The sequence below is a fragment of the Rattus norvegicus genome, chromosome 14, assembly GCF_021556685.1.
Source record: "Rattus norvegicus strain SHRSP/BbbUtx chromosome 14, alternate assembly SHRSP_T2T, whole genome shotgun sequence".
NCBI lineage: Eukaryota > Metazoa > Chordata > Mammalia > Rodentia > Muridae > Rattus > Rattus norvegicus.
Genome location: NC_141547.1, coordinates 20,964,174 through 20,986,126, shown reverse-complemented (window position 1 = coordinate 20,986,126; position 21,953 = coordinate 20,964,174). Strand labels below are relative to the sequence as shown.

The window sequence follows — 21,953 nt, the reverse complement described above, 5'->3', positions numbered from 1 at the left end:
TGCAGTCTAACTTAATGAGTTCTTTTTATGTTTTGGATATGAGCCCTCTATCAGTTGTAGCATTGGTAAAGATCTTTTCCCAATCTGTTGGTTGCCTAACAACAGTGTCCTTTGCCTTACAGAAGCTTTGTAGTTTTATGAGATCCCATTTGTCGATTCTTGATCGTACAGCATAAGCTGTTATTTTGTTCAGGAAATTTTCTCCAGTGCCCATGTGTTCAAGAATCTTCCCTACTTTTCTTCTATTAGTTTGAGTGTATCTGGTTTGATGTGGAGGTCCTTGATCCACTTGGACTTAAGCTTTGTACAAGGTGATAAGAATGGATCGATCTGCATTCTTATACATGCTGACATCCAGTTGAACCAGTACCATTTGTTAAAAATGGTCTTTGTCACATTGGATTGTTTTAGCTCCTTTGTCAAAAATCAAGTGACCATAGGTGTGTGGGTTCATTTCTGCGTCTTCAATTCTATTCCACTGGTCTATCTGCCTGTCTCTGTACCAATGCCATACCGTTTTTATCACTATTGCTCTGTAATACTGCTTGAGTTCAGGGATACTCATTCCCCCAGAAGTCCTTTTATTGTTGAGGATAGTTCTAGCTGTCCTAGCTTTTTTGTTATTCCAGATGAATTTGCAAATTGTTCTGTCTAAATCTTTGAAGAATTGAATTGGAAATTTTAATGGTGTTGCATTGAATCTATAGATTGCTTTTGGTAAAATGGCCATTATTACCATATTAATCCTGATAATCCATGAGCATGGGAGATCTTTCCCTAATCTGAGATGTTCTTCGATTTCTTTCTTCAGAGGCTTGAAGTTCTTATTTTACAGATTTTTACGTGCTAGGTTAAAGTAAAACCGAGGTACTTTATATTATTTGGGACTATTATGAAGGGTGTCGTTTCCCTAATTTCTTTCTTGGCTTGTTTCTCTTTTGTGTAGAGGAAGGCTACTGATTTATTTGAGTTAATTTTATACCCAGCCACTTTGCTGAAGGTGTTTATCAGGTTTAGTAGTTCTCTGGTGGAACTTTTGGGGTCACTTAAATGTACAATCATATCATCTGCAAATAGTGATATTTTGACTTGTTCCTTTCCAATGTATATCCCTTTGATCTCCTTTAGTTGTCTGATTGCTCTGGCTAGGTCTAGTCCCTGATTTAGTGGGATTGCTTCAAGTTTCTCTCCATTTAGTTTAATATTAGCTATTGGTTTGCTGTACATGGATTTTTACTATTTTTAGGTATGGGCCCTGAATTCTTGTTCTTTCCATGAAGTGGTGTTGTATTTTGTCAAATGTTTTCTCAGCATCTAATGAAATGATCATGTGGTTTTTATCTTTCAGTTCTTTATATAGTGGATTACATTGATGGTTTTCCATATATTAAACCATCCCTGCATGCCTGGGATGAAGCCTACTTGATCATGATGAATGATTGTTTTGAGGTGCTCTTGGATTTGGGTTGCCAGAATTTTATTGAGTATTTTTGCATCGATATTCATAAGGGAAATTGTTCTGAAGTTCCCTTTCTTTGTTGGGTCTTTGTGTGGTTTAGGTATAAGAGTAATTGTGGCTTCATAGAAGGAATTTGGTAGAGCTCCATCTTTTCAATTTTGTGGAATAGTTTAAGTAGTACAGGTATGAGGTCTTCTATGAAGGTCTGATAGAATTCTGCACTGAACCCATCTGGACCCGGGCTCTTTTTGGTTGGGAGACCTTTTAAGATTGCTTCTATTTCTTTAGGAGTTATGGGGTTGTTTAAATGATTTATCTGTTCCTGATTTAACTTCAGTACCTGCTGTCTGTCTAGGAAATTTTCCATTTCCTCCAGATTTTTAAGTTTTGTTGAATATAGATTTTTGTAGAAGGATCTGATGATTTTTGAATATTCTCTGATTTTGCTGTTATATCTCCCTTTTTATATCTGATTTTGATAATTGGGATACCTTCTCTGTGTCTTCTGGTTTGTCAGGCTAAGGGTTTATCTATCTTGTTGATTTTCTGAAAGAATCAGCTTTGGGTTCTGTTGATTTTTTTTATAGTCTTTTTTTTTCTATTTCATTGATTTCAGCTCTGAGTTTATTTCCTGCGTTCTACTCCTCCTGAGTGTATTTATTTCTTTTTGTTCTAGAGCTTTTAGGTGTGCTGTCAAGTTGCTGATATATTCTCTCTCTCCTGTTTCTTTCTGCAGGCACTCAGAGCTATGCGTTTTCATCTTAGCACAGCTTTCATTGTGTCCCATAAGTTTTGGTATGTTGTACCTTCATTTCTATTAAATTTTAAGAAGCCTTTAATTTCTTTCATTATTTCTTCTTTGACCAGGTTATCATTGAGTAGAGCATTGTTCAACTTCCATGTATATGTGGGCGTTATTTTCTTATTATTATTGAAAACCAGCTTTAGCCCGTGGTGTTTTGATAGGATGCATGGGATTATTTCTATCCCTCTGTATCTGTTGAGGCCTGTTTTATGACCGATTATATGGTCAATTTTGGAGAAAATACCATGAGTTGGTGAGAAAAAGGTATTCCTTCACCTTTTTGTGTTTTCCTGTAATTCTTTCAAGTATTTTTTCATTTCATCTCTATATGCTTCTGCTTGTTTATTTGTGTTTTCCTGCATTTCTCTAAGGGAGTTCTCTATGTCTTTGTTGAAGTCCTCCATCTTCATGATCTAATGTGATTTTAAATCTAGATCTTGCTTTTCTGGCATGTTTGGGTATTCGGTTTTTGCTTTGGTGGGAGAATTGGACTACGATGATGCCATGCGGTCTTGGTTTCTGTTGCTTGGATTCCTGTGCTTGCCTCTTGCCATCAGGTTGTCTCTGGTGTTACCTTATTCTGCTATTTTTGACAGTGGCTAGACCATCCTATACGCCTGTGTGTCAGGAGTCTGTAGACCTGTTTTCCTGTTTTCTTTCAGCCAGTTATGGGGACAGAGTGTTCTGCTTTTGAACGTGTAGTTGTTCTTGTCTAGTGGTCTCCCGTTGTTCTTGAGGGCATGTGTCCTGAGTCCACCAAGCAGGTCACTTGGAGGAGAATAGTTGGTCTTACCTCTGGTCTCAGGCTTGAAGTGGCTCCTCTGGGGGCTGCGTTTCAGCTCTCCATGCCGGCAGCAAGAAGAAAGTCCTGTGCCACCTTCTCCGAGGTCCCTGTGCACAGGGGGCCCAGAAGGTTCTAGGCATTTTCCTCTAGAGTCAGAAATGTGGGCAGGGAGTAGTCTCCTCTTGCTTCCCAGATGCGTCTGCCCCTCTGAAGGTCTCTCTATCCCTCCCACAGGATTTGGGTGCAGGGAGCTGTTTGGCCTGGTCCCTTCAGATCAGGGCAACGTCCGGACTGCCTGAATAATGATTTTAATTATTCTGTTTTCATAAGAGGATTTAATATCTCTTTTATGATGGAGTGATCTCAATAAGACAAGATGTAATTACTTCATGTTCAATTATTTGTGGCACATAGATTTTAGAATATCTCACAAAACTAGTGACATCATAATGTGACTGGTCTCTGAATTCTCCTCTATAAAGAATTGAAAGCATGTTAGTTTACATAGTTACATGTTAGTTTACATCATTATTTCTTCCCATAATGAATTAAAATTTTTTCTATCTATGTTGATCAATGTATTCATATCATCCAATTCAACAGTGTAAGTGTATGTCAATGTTTTATGGCATAATTGCAGTCAATCATAAACAGTCTGATGATAAATTTGCAAGAATTTCATGAGACATAGTTACTCACTTAGTCCTCCCTTCATCAAGTCACAAAACCTGGAAAAATAAAACAATATTACATTGGTCTCTTCCATAAAGGGCCAAGTTATGAATGGATATGTTGAGATTCCACAATATCGATGTGACGGCTAGAATTTTCTGAAGACTGAAAAACTGTTGCACATACAAATCCCATTACTGTGCACAAAACCTGCCCAAGATTACAGACCATAATCCCAGAATAGATAAGGGACACATTAACTCCCATCCCTGCCTGAGGAGTTACTGGCAAGTGAGGGCAACTATGGATGAAGTCAGGATCTTCAGAATGTGATGACTAACCATGCTTCAGGAGATGGCTTTATCCTGTTTTTGTAAATAGTTAATGGGGAATTTCTACCTATTCTTGACCATTCAGTTCCAAAATAAAAGATATGAAACCTTTATAATTAAAGTTAAACTTAACAGCACTATAGCTGGCAGATATCAATGTTCTATGCTATTTCATCTACATCTCTTTCAATAACCCTGAGTTACAACTTGGCAGTTTCCATTTGGGCTGCTTTTATTCCAACTAGGCAGCAATCATGCTTATGTCCTTATGGTTTAACAACCCCAAAGCAGCATCTCCTCCTCCTCCTCATCCTCCTCCTCCTCCTCCTCCTCCTCCTCCTCATCCTCCTCCTCCTCCTCCTCCTCCTCCTCCTCCTCTTGGTCTCTGCCTCAGACCTAAGCCTGTGAACCAATTATATGCCCACATCTCTTCTGCCCAGCTGTAGGCATCGTTATTGATGAATGGGTGATAACATGGGGGCAAAATTACGTAGGCATCACATGGTATATGTGAGGAACTCTGCGTGCTTGGTGGCAATCAGACTTTAGTGTGCAATATTTAACATTACAATACAAAGGAACATTCCAAAACTTAACATTATACCTAGCCACATGCTGATAAGACAAATTGGACTCAATTTGTTTGAAAAAATACATATGAAATTGGGAATGAAAAGTGGTGGAGTACAGTGGGAAATATGGTGGGTATGGCAGAGCTGGTAATTTGATCAGAACATATACTATTCATAGCTGTAATCTCAAACTAAAATAATTGTCTTTTAAAAGGAAACAGATCACAAGGCAGCTACTATCTTGACTCTGATAATAGATAAGAATAAAATGAATCTTAACCTGGCATATCAGAGTATGCAGGGACTTTTAGCAGCTTTTTGTTGTGTCCTGGATGGGAGAAGATGTTGTCTTTCAGAGTCTGTGTGGTTGGTTTAGTGAGATTCACAGCTAGCACACTACTGCATTTGAACAGAGTAAAATTACCCAATACATATTTTTTCCTCTATCACCTGATCTTCCCGCATAGATCAGGAGATGTCTTGTAAATTGTTTTTGACCAACTTACCCATGGCTCCTGAATCTTAGATCATTCTATGCTAAAATCCAATTATCTAACCAGATGTACATTCACAACAGTATGCAGCACATGGGAAACTACTCTATGTGTTTCATTCTGTAGAATCACTTGTAAGATAATTTAATGAATATGACCTCCCCTGCTACCATTACATCATCCATTGAATACTTTTTAAAATTTCTTCATGTTAAGAGACTTACCTGTTATTTCTCATCTTCTGGCAAAATGACAAATTATATTTAGATATTCCAGCATAGAGAGAGCCCAAATATTATCTCTATAATTCCATAGGTATTTCTTAATCAATTTAAGTGATTAATTAAAATTACTACCCTTTTACAAATAAAATCAATAGAGTTGACCTGTTCTATGGACAAATCATGACACAGTGATGTAAAATCTATGAAATAACAAGACAACATTTGTGTCTGAAGGGCAAGAAACTGTCTGCCAACAAACTACTAAGAGTAAAATTGATGTATTTACTTATAAAGATTTCAAAATTATGAAATGTTAGGCAATTTTGCTTTACTAGAAAATACTATTGAGCAATTTGACAAAATTAGAAATGAAGTACACATAATGAATGGCATATCTCCAGAGATGTATCTTAGTAAAAAGAATCAAATGTACACACAGTAATAATTATTCAGTCAACAATATGAATTTTGAGTAGCAAGTATTCTGGAAGTGTTCAATTGTTAAATTAAAAAATAGGGCTGGAGAGATGGCTCAGCCGTTAAAGGCTAGGCTCACAACCAAAAATATAAAAAATAGATTATTTTCATACAATTTATCCTAACAAATTTTGCCCTCTCTTTACTTCTCCCATTTCTCTCTCATCCTCTCCCTTCTTGATCTGCTCCCTCTCTGTCTCTCATTAGAAAAAACGGCAAGCTTCTAAGATGTAACAACCAATCATGACAAAGGAAAGTGTAAGTTGAAGCAAAACTATCATATTGACGTGGACACAGCAACCCCACAAGAGGAAAAGCATCCCAAGAGCTGGCACAGGAGATATATTCTAACTTGCTCTCCCAGTCAGGACTCCCATAAAACTAAGTGAATAATCTATGCTATATATGCAAGAGGACCTGTTGTGGATCTATATAGTACCTGTGGTTGCTTCTCCAGTCTCTGTGAGCTCCTCTTCCCCTTGCTTATTGATTCAGTGGGACTTATTTTTCTGGTATCATCCAACCACTCTGACTCTTGATACAAATTCACTTCAAGAGTAACAACATATGACCTGGAAACAAAACAAACAAACAAAAAAAAACCCAATAAATATGCAAACTGAAACAAAATTAGTTATGCAGTTACATCTAATTAGAATTCAGTAAGAAACATTTCAAAGGGGATTAACAGTTTTGTATTTTTTAATTAATTATTATTTATTCATTCACTTTACTTCCCGTTTACTGCCTACCTCTGGTCCAAGCCTTTTCACAATTCTTTCATCCTCCCCTTCCCTTCTATGCAGTTAGGAATCCCATTGGGTATTCTGCCCACCCTGGTACATCAAGTCTCTGTAGATGTGCATTCTCTCCCACTGTGGCCAGACAAGGCAGCCAGCTAGAACATAGCCAATGGACAGGCAACAGCTTTTGGCATAACCCCAGCTCCAATTGTTAGGAACCCACATGAAGACCAAGCTCCAGTTCTGCTACAAGTGTGCAGGGAGACCTAAAATTCAGCCTCTGTATGCTCTTTCGTTTGTGGTTCAGTCTCTGAGGGCCCCCAATATTTCAGGCGATTTGACTCTGTTGGTCTTTCTGTGGAGATCCTATCCCTTTCCAGTTTGCAATCCTCCCCTTGCTCCATCTAGTGTTTGACTGTGGGTATCTGAGTCAGATGCTGGGTAGAGCCTCTCAGAGAACAACCATGCTAGTAGGAAGATATATGATAGCTTTATCTGATTTTGGTTGAATTTAGTTGAATTGATTTAAGTTTTCCTCCATTTAATTTGATGATGGCTATTGTGCTGTGTGTTAGGTTAGGCAATGTGCTTTGTATCCCTTATCTCTCTGATACTTTTAACATGAAGTGGGTATTGGATTTTGTCAAAGGCATTTTCAGCATCTAATGAGATAATCAATCATGAGGGTTTTTTTTCTTTGAATTTGTTTTGCAGAGTTTAGTCTTTTGAATTAAGACATTCTCTGAATGTCTTAAGTGTCTCTGTCTTTTGTTTAGTTTGGTTAAGTGTTTGTCTATGTTCTTAAATACTAAAGAACCAACTCTTGGTTTTGTTGATTCTTTTTATAGTTTTCTTTGTTTCTAACTGATTTATTTCATCTCTGCACTTGATCTTAGCCAAAAGGCCGAGAAGCGATGATTTATTTCATCTCTGAATGTATTTCCTGCCTTCTACTCCTCTTTGGTGTGGTTTCTTTTTCTCATTCCCCTCCTCCTTCTCCTTCTCCTCCACCCTTTCCCTCTCCTCCTCCTCTTTCTTCTTCTCCTCCCTCTTTCTCTCCCTCTTTTCCATCTCTTCCTCCCCTCCCCTGCCTCCTCCTTTTTCTTCTATCTTCTTTCTTATTCTTCTGTCTTCTTCTCTAGAGCTTTCTGGTGTACTTTTAAATTGGAGGTATGACAACTTCCTACTTTCTTTGCGGAAGCAATTAATATTATGAACTTTCCTCTTAGCACTACTCTCATCATGTCCCACGAATTTATGTGTTTTGTGCCTTCAATTTTTTAGAATTCTACAAAATCCTTGGTTTGTTTCTTTATTTCTTCCCCGACTCAAAGACCATTGAACAGGGAGTTGTTCAATTTCCAAGAGCATGTAGGTTTTTGTTGTTTCTGTTGTTGTTGAAGCCCAGCTTTAATCTATGGTGACCTGATAAAATACAAGCTATTGTTTCAATTTTCTTGTATCTGTTGAGGCTTGCTTTGTGACTGACTAGATGGTCTGTTTTGGAGCAGGATGGATGAGGTGATGAGATGAACACATATTCTTTCGAGTTTGGGTGAAATATTCTATAAAGGTCTATTAGGTCCATTTGCTTCATAATGTCTGCTGGTTTTTTGACTTGGTTTTTATATGTATGTCCTGCTTATTACTGAGAATGGGGTGTCCCCCACTATTAATGTGTATGGCTCAATGTGTGATTTAAGCTTTAGCAACGTGTATTTTATAAATGTGGGTGTTCTTGTGTTTGGAAAAAAGATGTTCAGAATTGAGATACCATCTTGGTAGATTTTTTTTCCTTTGATGAATATGAAGTGTCCTTCTCTGTCTCTTTGGTTTAATTTTGGTTGTATGTCTATTTTAGTAGATATTAGAATAACTACTACAGCTTGCTTCTTGGGCCTGTTTGTTTTTAAAACTATTTTCTAGCCCTTTACCTGAGGAAATATCTGTTTTTATCGTTGCAATGTGTTTCTTTAATGCAACATCCATTTTGTTAGTCTTGTCTTTTTAACTGAGTCCATTCATATTGAGAGATATTAACGACCAGTGATTGTTAATCCCTGTTATTTTAATAATTCCTGCTATTTTGATGTTGGTGTGTGTGTGTGTGTGTGTGTGTGTGTGTGTGTGTGTGTGTGATGCTTCCTTTGTTTGTGCTGGGTTGGAATTGCTTATTTCCTGTGTTTTTTGGGGTGGTATTTTTCTTCTAATATTTTCTGTAGCACTTGATTTTTTGGATAGGTGTTGTTTGAATTTGAATTTGCCTTGAAAATCTCCATCTACGGTGATGGAGAATTTTGCTGGGTATACTAATCTAGGTTGGCATCTGTGGTTACAAGGTATTGCCTTGGAGCTGAGACACTTCATCTTCTTTTCCTAATACCCATTGGTTAGGTCTTCTCATTGTATCCCAGATTTCCTAGATGTTTTGTGTCAGAAAAGTTTTAGATTTGACATTTTATTTGACTGATGTATCAATTTCTTCTACTATGTCTTCTATGACTGAGGTGCTTTCTTCTGTCTCCTATATTCTATTGGTGATGCTTAACTCTGTAGTTGCTGTTCTCTAGGTTTTCCATCTCCAATATTCTCCCAGTTTGTCTTTTCTTTATTGTTTCTATTTCTGCTTTCCGTTCTTGGACAGTTTTATTTCCATCATCGGTTTAATTGTATTTTCCAGCATATCTTTAAAGGATTTATTAGTTTCTTTTTTAAGATCTCTATCTCTTTGATTGCATTTTCTGGCTTTTCTTTAAGGGATTTATTCATTTCCCTTCTAAAGGCCTTTATCATCTTTTTAAGATTGGATTTAAGGTCATTTTCTTATGCTTATTTTGTGTTAGGCTACCCAAGGCTTATTGTCATAGGGTAGCTGTGTTCTGAAGGTGTTATAGTGTTCTGGCTTTTGTTCCTGTTTTTTCAGTTTGTTTGTTTTGAGGGCCTTTAGCCATGTTGATGGCTTTGGCCCTCAATTTTCCTGCTGTACTTAAGTATTGAAATGAGGATTAACCTGAATATTTCTGGTGTGGCAGGCCTCTGGTGGCTATCTTTGGGTTGTTTGGTTCAAGATCAGAAAGTCAGTATGGTTCAGGCTCTGCATGTCTGATGAAGATGGGCAGAAGGTTCAGAAGAGCATGGAGGTCCAGAAGGGATAGCAATCTGCTAAGGGTAGCTTGACATGCCACAGAGGACTCAGTGAGCAGGGAAGATGGGTGCGGGAATGGAAGATAGCCTGTATGGTTCAGGGTCTACAGGTCTGATGAAGGTGAGTGGGGAGGAAGCATGAGAACGGATTAACAATTTTAAATAGAAAGTTTGAGCAGAAATCACAAGTATAAACACATGCCAACGAGGCAAGAACATGTAGTTCTATTCAAAATGTGTTGCTAGATGTGATGTGAAGGTTATTAACCATTGTTGTTATGGCAAGACAACATAAACAAAATTCTTCCAGTTCCTCAGGCCTAGTAGCATTAAGGGAACTCTAATCAAATTCGCTGTTATGATTGCACATTTCTAGACTGTGAGGCGATGCATATAGAAACTCACTAAATTTGCTTGAAAAACAGCACAGTGCATGCCATTTATATTCTACTATATAATTCTAGAAATGTTCAAAATAACTCGAACCTTGGACATTTTAAAAGGAACTTAATTTTGGCACCTGACACTACCATGCCTCATTCATCACTGTCAGTGCCTTCTGGACACATTCATCCACTTACCTCACAAATACTAGTATGAGATATGGTAGTAAGATCCACCTGCTTCTGGCCACCATGAGCAGAACAATCTCCTCTGCCACGTCTTCCCCTGCATGAGGTGATGAAGCTCTGAAACTCTGAAACCATTCCAGATCCAATCTTTTGTTGAAAATGGTAAAATTGAAGTCTTAATACTGATTTGATGGTTTTGACATCACAGAGGTTGTGTGACTGTGGTTGAGACTTGTAATCAAATTTCAAGTGAGTGGGGATGCACAGTCTGTGACTCAAGTCTCCACTGAGTGAACTGGCTTAAGAATGAGCAAGGGGATTTGAGTAGAGTGGAAGAAACCTCCATGTGTAACCACAGGGGGCTGATCTGGAGAACACCTTTATATGGCATACAATAGTCAGGACTTCATATGGTATAAGATAGTCAAATTTCATAAGACATATAAAAATAGAACTTCATGTAGCATAAAATAGGACTGTAGGTTGGAATATATATATATATATATATACATATATATATACAATCTATATATATATATATATATATATATATATATCATACCAGTCACCATAGGCATGATAGTTATAAAAAGCCAGGATTTCTCTGTGAATAAGGGTAAATATAAAATATCTGACAACAATAAGAATACATTTCCTTCATCTAATGAACACACTCTAGTACTGGGGAGACAAGCCTGAAGAAAAGAGAAAGAAGAAACAGTAGACAGAGGTAGGGCATATCAATTTCTTACAGAATATGTTAATGATAAAAATCTCCGTAAGACTAAAAAACCAAAACTCCATAAGGATGAGAAGACTGAACATTAAAAGAGTTATTGAGAGAGTCACAACAGGTCATTATAAGTAATCAAAAGCAAAGGACTAAAATAACATTGGCAAGCATACATCAGATTAATAGGCATTGGAAGAACAGGAACTCAAAGTTCCTCAAATAGAAACCTAACAGAGCAAGACAGGCGACAGTATCTAGAGAGTTAAAGAGAGGAAATATTATAAATATCGGGAGAGAGGATATCCAAACAAAGTGCCTTGTCTTAAAAACACAAGTGAAAATGATATCTTTTACGAGTTTAATGAGCATTAAAAGATTTTAATGAGTGTCTTTATCATTGAAAACTGCAATTACAGAGTTGATGTGAAGATTTAGTCTCTGAACTTGATTGGTTTTCTGCCTTTGAATGTTTACAGTGAGTATTGCCTCATGTCAAGTCCATTTTGGTAATGTGCCCAGATTCTTGCTAAACTGCAAACTGTGTTTTAACTCTCACTTTTGTGAAACCACAATGTGGGAGAGTAAACAGGAGCAGGGGAGGTGTAAGTGTCCAAGCAGAGAAAACGCTTGGTGTTTGCAGAAGGAAAATATTCAGTAGCTAAGTGTATATCTTCAGGCATTCTTTTTAATTTTTTTAAAGTAGGATTGGCATTTGTTAGATCTTTAATTCTGCTGTAGCCATTGTGTCTTTTACTTAAAATTTCATACTATGAAAATGTACATTTCATTTCTATACCTAAACCCACACATATCACTGATCCTTAGTTTCCTAGAACCTTTTCTGAAATCACTTTAAAAGGCAAGATATTCTGGCTACGTAATGTAAACAAATAGTTCATACAAAATTCAATAGTATATATTCTATTCCCATAGCAAATTCTAAACATTGGCTTTTATACACTATTCTTAGATGATTCCCTCAACCTACAGTTATGACAAAAGGATCGAGTGTTGTACAGATCAACACAATAAATCTAGTAGCAAATATATCTAGTAGCATTGGCCACAGTGTTTGTTCTCTTACATATCATACGGTACATACATATTGCTAATTCAGTATTCTATGTCATGTCTTCAAGTAATGAATTTTCCTAAATACTGAGATTGTCGAAGTGCAAGGAAACCTTAGATACTCAGAAAAGTTTTCAAAAATAAATTACATGGTTATTTCTTGTAAAAAAAATTATCTTCACTCTCATTAGCATTACAAAACTATAATGTAATTCGAAAAATTCAGAGAAATAACCCTAAAAAGCATGAAAAAAAGAAAACACAAGACAAACCGTAGAAGTTAAAAAAATATTGGTTGACAAAATTTACAAAGAGATTAGGAAAAGCCACACACATCCAGCTGTGTAGCATACATACACACTCATTCTGTGAATGTTGTCCACTTGAACTGCTTCAAAGAACTCTCCCTGTGTAAGGCCATAGTACAGCAGTCTACAAAGTTTAAGGAAAAGGATGTACGTGATGCAACAGACAATGTTTTCCATTTGTTTCACACTATTGATCACCTTACACTTTGTATAATATGTTTTTCCCCCAATATAAACCATGCCAATATTCTTCTAGAGAATCAAACTGACTCTCTCTAAGAAAACTTCAACCTCTCAGAGGCAGGGGGTGGAGGTATGTGATAGGGGATTTATGGGAGGGAAACTGGAAAAGGGAATAACATTAGAAATGTAAATAAAAATATCCAATAAAATATGCTAGTTATAAAGTTACGAATTTATAAGTTGTATATTTTTGGCTACTATGAGATTAAGTATAATTATTCAAAGATCATTAAAAGGGACTCTGACTAAATAACAGTTTTATATTTAAAAAGAAAAAAAAAAAGAAAACTTGTTCTGAGTACAGGCTCTGTCTCATGTTTAATATACTTTATCAGTTAGAGTAGGAATAGTAATGAGTATGTTATCAACCTAAATGCCTGCCTTAGGTAAAAAAGGAGTGTATGTTAATATTCCTAACCAATTTTGAGACACTTATCAGTTCAATATGAAAAGTGCTATAGTACCTAGAGTACAGAAACCTATGACTCTGTTCACTCACTCATCCTTCCTTCTATGTCGTCTTCAGCTACAAGTGTTTCAACATAAAAATATTCATTACTGTTGAGGTCAAAAATAGAGAGGTTTTAACTGTAATAGGAAACTTAGAAGCCACTGAATTATTAGACCACTCCAAGACTCTTGTTTCTGGAAAACAGAATTTTATAAGTAGGTGTTAAAACTTCATGGTATTAGTTAACTTTCACGATACTAACAATGACTGGAAAGGGAGAGGATGGGCAAAGAGTTTGGGCAACAAAACACCCCATGTTAGTGCAAATTTGGAATTGTAAAACTAAATCCAGTTAGAACAATGGCCAACAGCCATATCCTATCACCCAAATAGCAGACCTCGTGGAGTCACCAGGTAAAGTGCCACGACCATGGAACTAGCATGCTAATCTGAAAGAGAAACATAGACTCATAAACCATTTAAATCTATCTAATGACACGTGAATTAACTTAAACGAGCAGCAGTCACCTGCAAATCTGAGCCCTTGGAATTTTAATGGGACAGTGTTAGCACTTGAAAAAGTTATGGACAGAAAACTGCCACTTTAACCTTGTAGCTTAACTTAAAAGACACATGAGAAATATGAAACAATGTGACTAAAAATTCATTCTGAAAACTGAGTTTTCCTTCAGTCTGACAGAGCACATTTAAGTCCTGTACACTTCAAAACAGTACACTAAAAATATACATGATATAAAATGATATAAATAATAAGACTGAGGATCTAAGTTACTGCTTTTCTGTGTTAGAGAGATCACAGCTAAATAATTGATATTGCCTCATATTGTTCCTGGTATTTAAAATGAAAAGTCACATTAACCAGTTTGGATTTCTTTACCCAGGAATACTCTGTTTTTCAAGAGTACATAGTTGTCTTGAATTCACCTGGTTTCTCAGCAACTATTTATCGCAAAATTCTATGGTGACACTTTTAGGCCATGGATAGAAAAATGCTGAAAATTGCACTTTGTTACCTTTCCTGACCAAAACGAAAATATCATAAAGGTAAAAGCAAATCCCTCCCAATACCACAATCTCTATGAGCACCCATTTCTGAATACAAAAGTGTTAGCTTTCTTCAATGTGGACAGCATTTCCTAAACAAGCTTCCTTAGTCTGAGAGTCCAATGACATGCTTTGGCCTGCTACATATTAAAGACCTTTCTGAAGACACTGAGGATAGAGTTTAGCCACTGAACACTCAAAATGGTGGCCAACCTATCTGGGTTCTCATACACTTTTATTCACGGGTCAGCAATGTCATCATACTGGGAAAGAGAATTTTATTTCCTGCTGGTTCTGAAAATATGTTCTTCAACAGTCACTTGAGTAGCTTGTACAACTAAATGAAGTTTATTCTGGAAAAGTATCAGCTTAAGGTATGGCTTTATAGACTGATCGCAAGGAAAGTCCTTTTTCAAGTCCATTTATTTAACTCAATAACGTAGGCTTCAATAGTAAAAAACACACTCATGATCTCCACAGGTTCCAGCTATGTAGTAAATTGAGTATTTGTACACAGCTACTAAGCCCTGGATTCTAGGCACAGTCAAAGGTATTAAAAATCCCCAGGAGTCTCTTTGAGCCTCATTGAAGAGGAAAAATTCTCCCTGTGAAATGTAGATTTTTTTTCTTTGTGCTTCACAGCTTTATGAAACTCCACTGCAGCCGGAATGGCACAAACCATCATCCAGCAATTCTCCCTGCTATCATAGCACTCCACAGACTTCAGTGAGTTTCTTCCATCACTTTCGTAAACATGTCCTCCAATAGCATACATTTTACCACAGCAATATACTAGTTTGCAGCCTATTCTGCCCCTAAGCAAGGATGGCTTGGAAAGCTATCTATTGATGGAATGGTCATACATCCAAAAATCATTTTCTGCTTTGTGATCAATGGACACCTCACTGCTGCTTGACTTGTACCCTCCTGCAATGTATATGTCATTATCTGGTGATACAAGAATCCCAACTTCTCTTAAGTCATTTGGTGGTTTGCATAGTTTAAACACCCTTCCTGTGACTATATCTAGACAAGGCACTATCTGCTTCTTCCCTGAGTGCTTGTGTGCAGCATCAAAACATATGATCATCTCGGAAGCCATCATTCCAAACCTCTGTGTACAGCTGTTGGTGTTGGATGGTCCCTTTTCTCCACAACTTTTGACTATGGCCTGTGCAGACTGAGGAGGAATTTTCTCAATAGATGCATCTTCCATTAGAGGAAAACATCGACATTTGGCGAAAATTTCTATTTCATTCTGCTCATGTTCAAAACACCTTATAATGCTTTCATAAACATGTTCTTCCCAGTCTACAGTTAAATCATCACTACCTAGTATGCTTCTGAGTTGGTCTTTTGTCAGCTGGAGAAATGTAGAGGGCCGCTATAACATTCTCCACCACAAGATGGCGCTGGCTTCCACTGCGCCCCACGTGGAAGGCCAGGATAGCTTCCGCCATTACAAGATGGTGCTGGCCTCCGCCGCGCCAGCTGACTTCCTTTCAGGAAGTTAACTGTGTGCGCATGTGCAAGAGTGCCTTTGTGCCAGGTCTTTGCCCACTCCGGGGCGTGCCTAATGAGATCATGGGTAAGCGACCAATCAGGTGTGTATGCGCCGCGCTAGGGTGTATATAAGCCGCTCCATGCAGGCGCGCACGGTTTCTCCTTAAGATTGAATAAAAGTTTGGCTGCAGCAAGGATTCCTATGTCCCCTTGTGTTTTCTTGCTGGCGAGAGGTCACGCGAGACATTTGGTGCCGAGAACCCGGGATAAACGCCTCACCATCGCCGGCACCGAGGAGAGCCTCCGTTCACGGAAAGGGTCCAGAAGCTGCGGGACGTGGGTGAGACTCTGAGAGACAATGTTTAGCCTTGATCTGTTTCACCTCACTCTTTTGCTAGATGCGGTGGAAGCCTCTACTATTGTTTTGGCAGCCCTCGGTTTTTTCCTATTGGCCTTTGAGTTTCTAGCTACAATCAGGCAGCATCAGAGGTCGCATGGGAGCCACCCAGCTGTAACAGCAAAGCAAAGAGCACGGGAGGAGGGGGGACAAGGCGGCGTGTCAGAAACAGGGTTGAATAAAAAATTAAAGAGCTCAAGGAAAGGTAACAAGAAGACAGTCCCCTCCAATGCGGAGGTGAAAGATTGGGGAAAAAAACGCCCCGGGAGAGAAAAAGGGAGGAGAGAAAAGGAACACAGTATTTTGGGAGAAAAACTTTGTCTTTGTGCTTGTAAATGGTGTGATTAGGCTCTGGAAGCTTGGCAGAGTCATACTGATTAGACTTGATAGAGGCAGACCGCCTGAAAATTTATTCAGGAGAATCAAACAAAAGGACATCTCAATGCCCATGCACAGCTTGATGGAGTTAATGTAATTGGGTTGTGAGTGGAAATACTCAGGACTGTGTTTCACTTCCATACCATTTGTGAATGTCAGTTGTGCTGCTCAGATATCCCATAATATATCTCAGTATCTTACAGGAATTTGGTTTCAACACGCTGATGGACTAGTCCAGGAATTGAGACAATCCATCATCCATATTGACTCCACTCGAGTGGATAGTCACCGTGAAATGGAAAATCCTACCTCTCTGCTGACACCATCTGGTTTTTTCCCTCTTTGTCTCTTATCTGTCCTTGGTGCACCAAGATGTCCTCATGTCTGTCAGTTTATGTCTGTAGTTCTTGCTTCTCATTGTTTAAATGTTTTCTGCTTCATGTTCAAAAGAAAAAATGGTAAAAACTTTATCTGCCAGTCGTTCACATCTTGATTTGGTTTTAACTCATTTCAAAAAGGGACAAATGAATAAAAAACAGTTTTAATCAGGCCTTTAGAGCCCTGTACCTACAGCCAGGAGTCTAGGTTAGCTGGAGAAGCTGCCCAGAGGCTAAGCATCTGCACGAGCTGATCTTAAAGGTGCCAGCAGCTTCTCAGCTTCTTTGGTACAAGAGTTGACAGCTGTTTCTCTTAGAGAAATCCCTGACTTATTATTTGACTCAACTGGTGACAAGGTGCTTCTCTTAAAATCATAGATAAAAAGGTAAAAATGGTGTTTAGTCTAAATATTAAAGATATGTGTAGCCACTTCAATTTGTTTCTGATTGGTTTTAAATGTATAAATATGCTCTACTTGCCTTGGTCATAGATTGTTGGCTTTTAAGTTATTGGATATGGTTAAAAAGGTATAACATTGGTAACAGAAAGTTGACATAAAGCTGGTAATTTGGATGGAGTCATTCTAGACAACATGTGGAATGAGCCAACCCAGGAAACAGATCTAAATTGAGATAATATTTTTATGGAATTCTTATCCTAGAAACCAGGCTTCTAAAAGAATTTAGGACAATGTCTCTTTGTTGAGGTACTGGAGACTACACCAGTACCTCATATATAGGAATTGGCAGTCAAACTTTGTACTAGATTGTTGGAGGTCAAGTTTTGCTTTCCAAAGTTGTGATTTGCCCTGAAGCTATTTGTATTTTGATGCTAATTCCACTGCCCCAAGAATAGCTGCCTAGTCAGTACTCAGAACTCAGGTGACTGCCCAAAGTGGTGGTTGTGCTCTGGTGTTACAAGGAGAATTTAAAGTTTGTGATTAAGGATTGCCAATGTTACATTGTCTAACTCAAACTTATTTTTAATTAAGAAAAAATCAAACAGGTAGAGATTGTTACAAGATTTATGAAAGATTTATGAGGTTTTGGAAATTGTGAGAACATTACAGCCAGCCTGTTTACTCCAACTGCCATTTCAAGATAGATTTAGAGGATTGATTTTGAGTTTTCATTTCGTGAGCTTGCTCATAATTTTAGAGAGCCCATAAAGTGATATCATTAAGAATGGCTAATAGCCTTATATTATGTAATTTTGTTGCTTCTTCAATGTAAGAAGTTAGAACTTTAAATCTTTCAGTGTATATGGAAATTTTTACTACAAACCTTTGCTCTCAAAATGAGCTTTAATATTTGGGGAGTAGCTGTTGCACCACTCCAGAAAAGAATATTTGAAACTAATTTTAAGCTTCTAAGGATATGTTAATTGCCAAAATACCTCACCTTACCAGAGGACTTAAGCCTTTGTTATCCACATTGGAGGTAAAGCTTCAGTTGTGTTAATACAAAATTGTAGGCTAGAGACATGGAAGTATTTTAAAAAGAAACCTGGTGAAACATCTTATTCTAAACAACAATCAAATTGGTTATTACAAAATACTGATATTTGGCCTATTACATATACAAATTTTTCAGGCAAAATTGATAATTTTACTCTTTACATGCTTTTGTACTTCCTGTATATTTGTGCTTACAACCCATAGGAAATGCGCTTACTGTATTTATAGGTGGTTCATCTAATGAAAAGGCTACATATATCATTGGATCACTTGTTTATTCTCTTGAGTTTCTGTTGCTTCAACACAGATTATTAATTTCCGTGGTTTAGCCACTGTTTTTAAATCAAACTTTCAATTCACATACCGATAGCCAATGTGTGGCTTGTGGTTTACAATTGATTTCAATTACTTAATGCTTTATTAGAGACAGGTTTTCTACTTAAAATCAATGAGTGATTTCAGTGTGAATGTCTGACAACTCACTGTCCTTTCAGTGCTCTGGCTCAGACAACTAAATTAAACCTTAGGCTCATACCTAACTTTGAAAATGGTAATAGAGTTGATATGAAAAGAAGAAGACTCCATTTGCTTACTTTAAATTCTCAGCCTCGCCCTGCCAGCTCAGGGATTTCTAGTAAGACTGAAATTGGACAATATTTACAGGATTTGACATTTCTAATTAATGCTTATGTTTAGGTAAATAAAGTTTGTGAGGTGCTAGAGAAATGGCTTAGTGGTTAAGAGCATTAAGTACTGTTCCTTAATAGACCATTTAAGAACTCAAACTGGATTGCCTGGGCTCTTTAGCAAGAGAGGACATTGAACCAGACAGATTATAGGCCTTACATAGAAACAATTAGTCAAAAAAATCTGATTCTTTATATATCCAAAACAATAATGCTGGAGACAATAATTTGGTATACAAGTCAATTTATAAATACAAGTGCTCAGTGTCCTCAATTTAATCCTCGAGGACATACCTTAATAAATAATATCTTTACTATATCTTAATAAATAAAAAGGGGGAGTGATCCGTGTATGCTAAATAATGCTCCTTTTATTTCAATTTTAAAATTTGGATGCCAAAGTTTATGGCACCCTACAACTAGGCATACTTCTGCTGAGGTGAAATAGAGAGATCCACATATTGACATGATCCTGTCCAGATATTGTATATGGGGAAGAAGGAATGTTTGTGTTTTTTCTACAGGATGCTACAAGAGTATGCCTGCTGCCAGAGGTGGGTGCTGAGACTTGCTGATCCTGGTTGCATAAAGATTCAGCTCTCCTGGTTCGGGTCCCTGGAGTCATTCCTCTGCCCTGAGAGGAAGATGGAAGATTCCGCCTCACCTTTTGTCATCACAGAGATTTTGGCGTTGCTGCAGTCAGTGTTACCACTGCGTGTGTCCCGTCTGAGTTCTCTGCTCTTCACCCCATGGAACTGTGGATCCATTGCACTGGGATGAGAGAGACCCAATGATTCCTTTGATCAGCCCTTCCACATCGCTGAGGTTTCCTCATTGCACGCGATAGGGTGATCATGATTTGTTATAAATAAAATAATAAGGGGGAGATGTAGAGGGCCGCAAGAACATTCGCCACCACAAGATGGCGCTGGCTTCCACTGTGCCCCACGTGGAAGGCCAGGATAGCTTCCGCCATTACAAGATGGCGCTGGCCTCCGCCGCGCCAGCCGACTTCCTTTCAGGAAGTTAACTGTGTGAGCATGTGCAAGAGTGCCTTCGTGCCAGGTCTTTGCCCACTCCGGGGCATGCCTAATGAGATCATGGGTAAGCAACCAATCAGGTGTGTATGCGCCGCGCTAGGGTGTATATAAGCCACGCCATGCCAGCGCGCGGGGTTTCTCCTTAAGATTGCATAAAAGTTTGGCTGCAGCAAGGATTCGTATGTCCCCACGTGTTTTCTTGCTGGCGAGAGTTCGCACAGGACAGAGAAACTCTTGTTCTTTGGTGACACACAGGAAATTTTTATGGATGTATTCTTTTGATCGATCTCCAAGTTCCTGGTGACCATAATGATCGGCAAACATAAAGACTCCAATAGAATTCTGTGGATCCAAATGGCTAATCATATATTTAGCACACTGGTCTTGTATGGAAGGAATATGGAAGATGCTAGCTGTAGTGAACAGAGCTTGAACTTTGGCCTCTGTCAGAATAACTAGAGGTATAGGCATAATTCAATACTAAATCCATCGATTCAGCTTCAACACCGATGATCCGCATTTCTTTCTGAGTACTTTCTGTAAGGTCTCTAGTGAACATGGATCTGAAGTAGGATATGACTGCAGCAAGAACGTTTCTGTGACAGGAATCATTTGCCCATGATCCACTTCCACTACAATGTCTGTCAACTGTCCTTCATCATACATTGTTTTGAGTTGCTTAAGAGTACTTCAAGCATGGAAAGGGTTCGTCGTATCGTTGACTGTGTCTGAAGATGGAATCCCATTCAGAGTTGGGGAAGACTTACCTTTAAATCTGCTGAAGTAGCTATTTCTCCAAGGGGCCCCAGCTCTGGTTATTTAAAGAGGTAATGCCATTGTGTTTCACTTGCTCCCAGTTTCTGGCTTTACTCATCTTCAGGCATTCTTAATTTGCTAAATGTGTCCTGCTGTTATTTGGACTTAATTCTTGCTTAAGATAATGATGTTTACAATGTGCAGGAGGTGGGTATAGATGTAAATGTGAGATCCTCTAGTCTGTATGACAAAATAGGAGTTTTTCCTAAGAGTAAAATATAAAAATTAAGGACAAAACTGTGTAAGCTTAAACTGACATTGCACATGATTCTCTGTCCATACCAGTATTGTCTTTGGCTGCTCATGAATAGGCAGCCATGTTGCTAAGACTTTATTGTGAGTTATAAAGGTAAACATTTAGAATGTAAGTAGGTATTATGCTGGATTAGACAGGAGAGAAAGAAGAATGAAGGAAAGAAAAGGAGAGAAAAAAACCTCCAAATCTAGCCTCCCTTACTTTGTTTCCTCTCTGACCAAGACCATTAATATTTCATTTAACCCAAAAACCACCCACCTCACTTTCTTGGAATGAGTCATCACTCTCTTGAAATTACTTCCTGAATTCTAGTGGACAGGCATCATTTCCTTTGGGGAAGCTAAATAAAATTGGGATATTGACCAGTCTTAAGAAAGCCAGTTCTAACATTTATTATCCAGTGTCTGTGTGCTGAAAAAGCTCAGGGTTAAATGAAACCCTGAGTTTTAACAGTCTGAGACACTGTACCAGAGGAGCTCTGCACCTTCGAAGCTTTCCTGGAAGCAAGTTTTGGTGAAACAGCTCATGAGGTCCTCTGAGACTAGATGAAGCAAAATGCCAGAAAAATATGTCTTAGTTTCTCAGCATTCTTGTAGCATCCTCAAGGCTGAATCTTGTCACGGCCTTTTTAACTTCACTGGTGTTTATTAACATATGAACTTCCACAGGTAATAAACATTTCTTATCAGCATACCTATGGAATGTATGGCGTGCACAGTCAGCTAAAATGATTCTCTGCTCTCTGTTCGAGGAGGTTGGGCTCTTTCTTTCATAAGTTAGTTTAAATTGAATAACCAGACTGTAATATGAATTTTTATCTATGCAATTTGGAAGGACGGCATGATAAGCCCCAAGGATTCTAGAGCCAAGAAGATTTATTGACTCTGCTTAGCT

The 21,953-nt window shown here is 38.1% G+C and overlaps 1 pseudogene; it reads right to left on the bottom strand.

The window, feature by feature from the left end:
• Positions 1–14,296: 14,296 nt before the first annotated feature.
• Positions 14,297–20,746, bottom strand: LOC148001272 (kelch repeat and BTB domain-containing protein 8-like; annotated as a pseudogene).
• Positions 20,747–21,953: the final 1,207 nt, after the last annotated feature.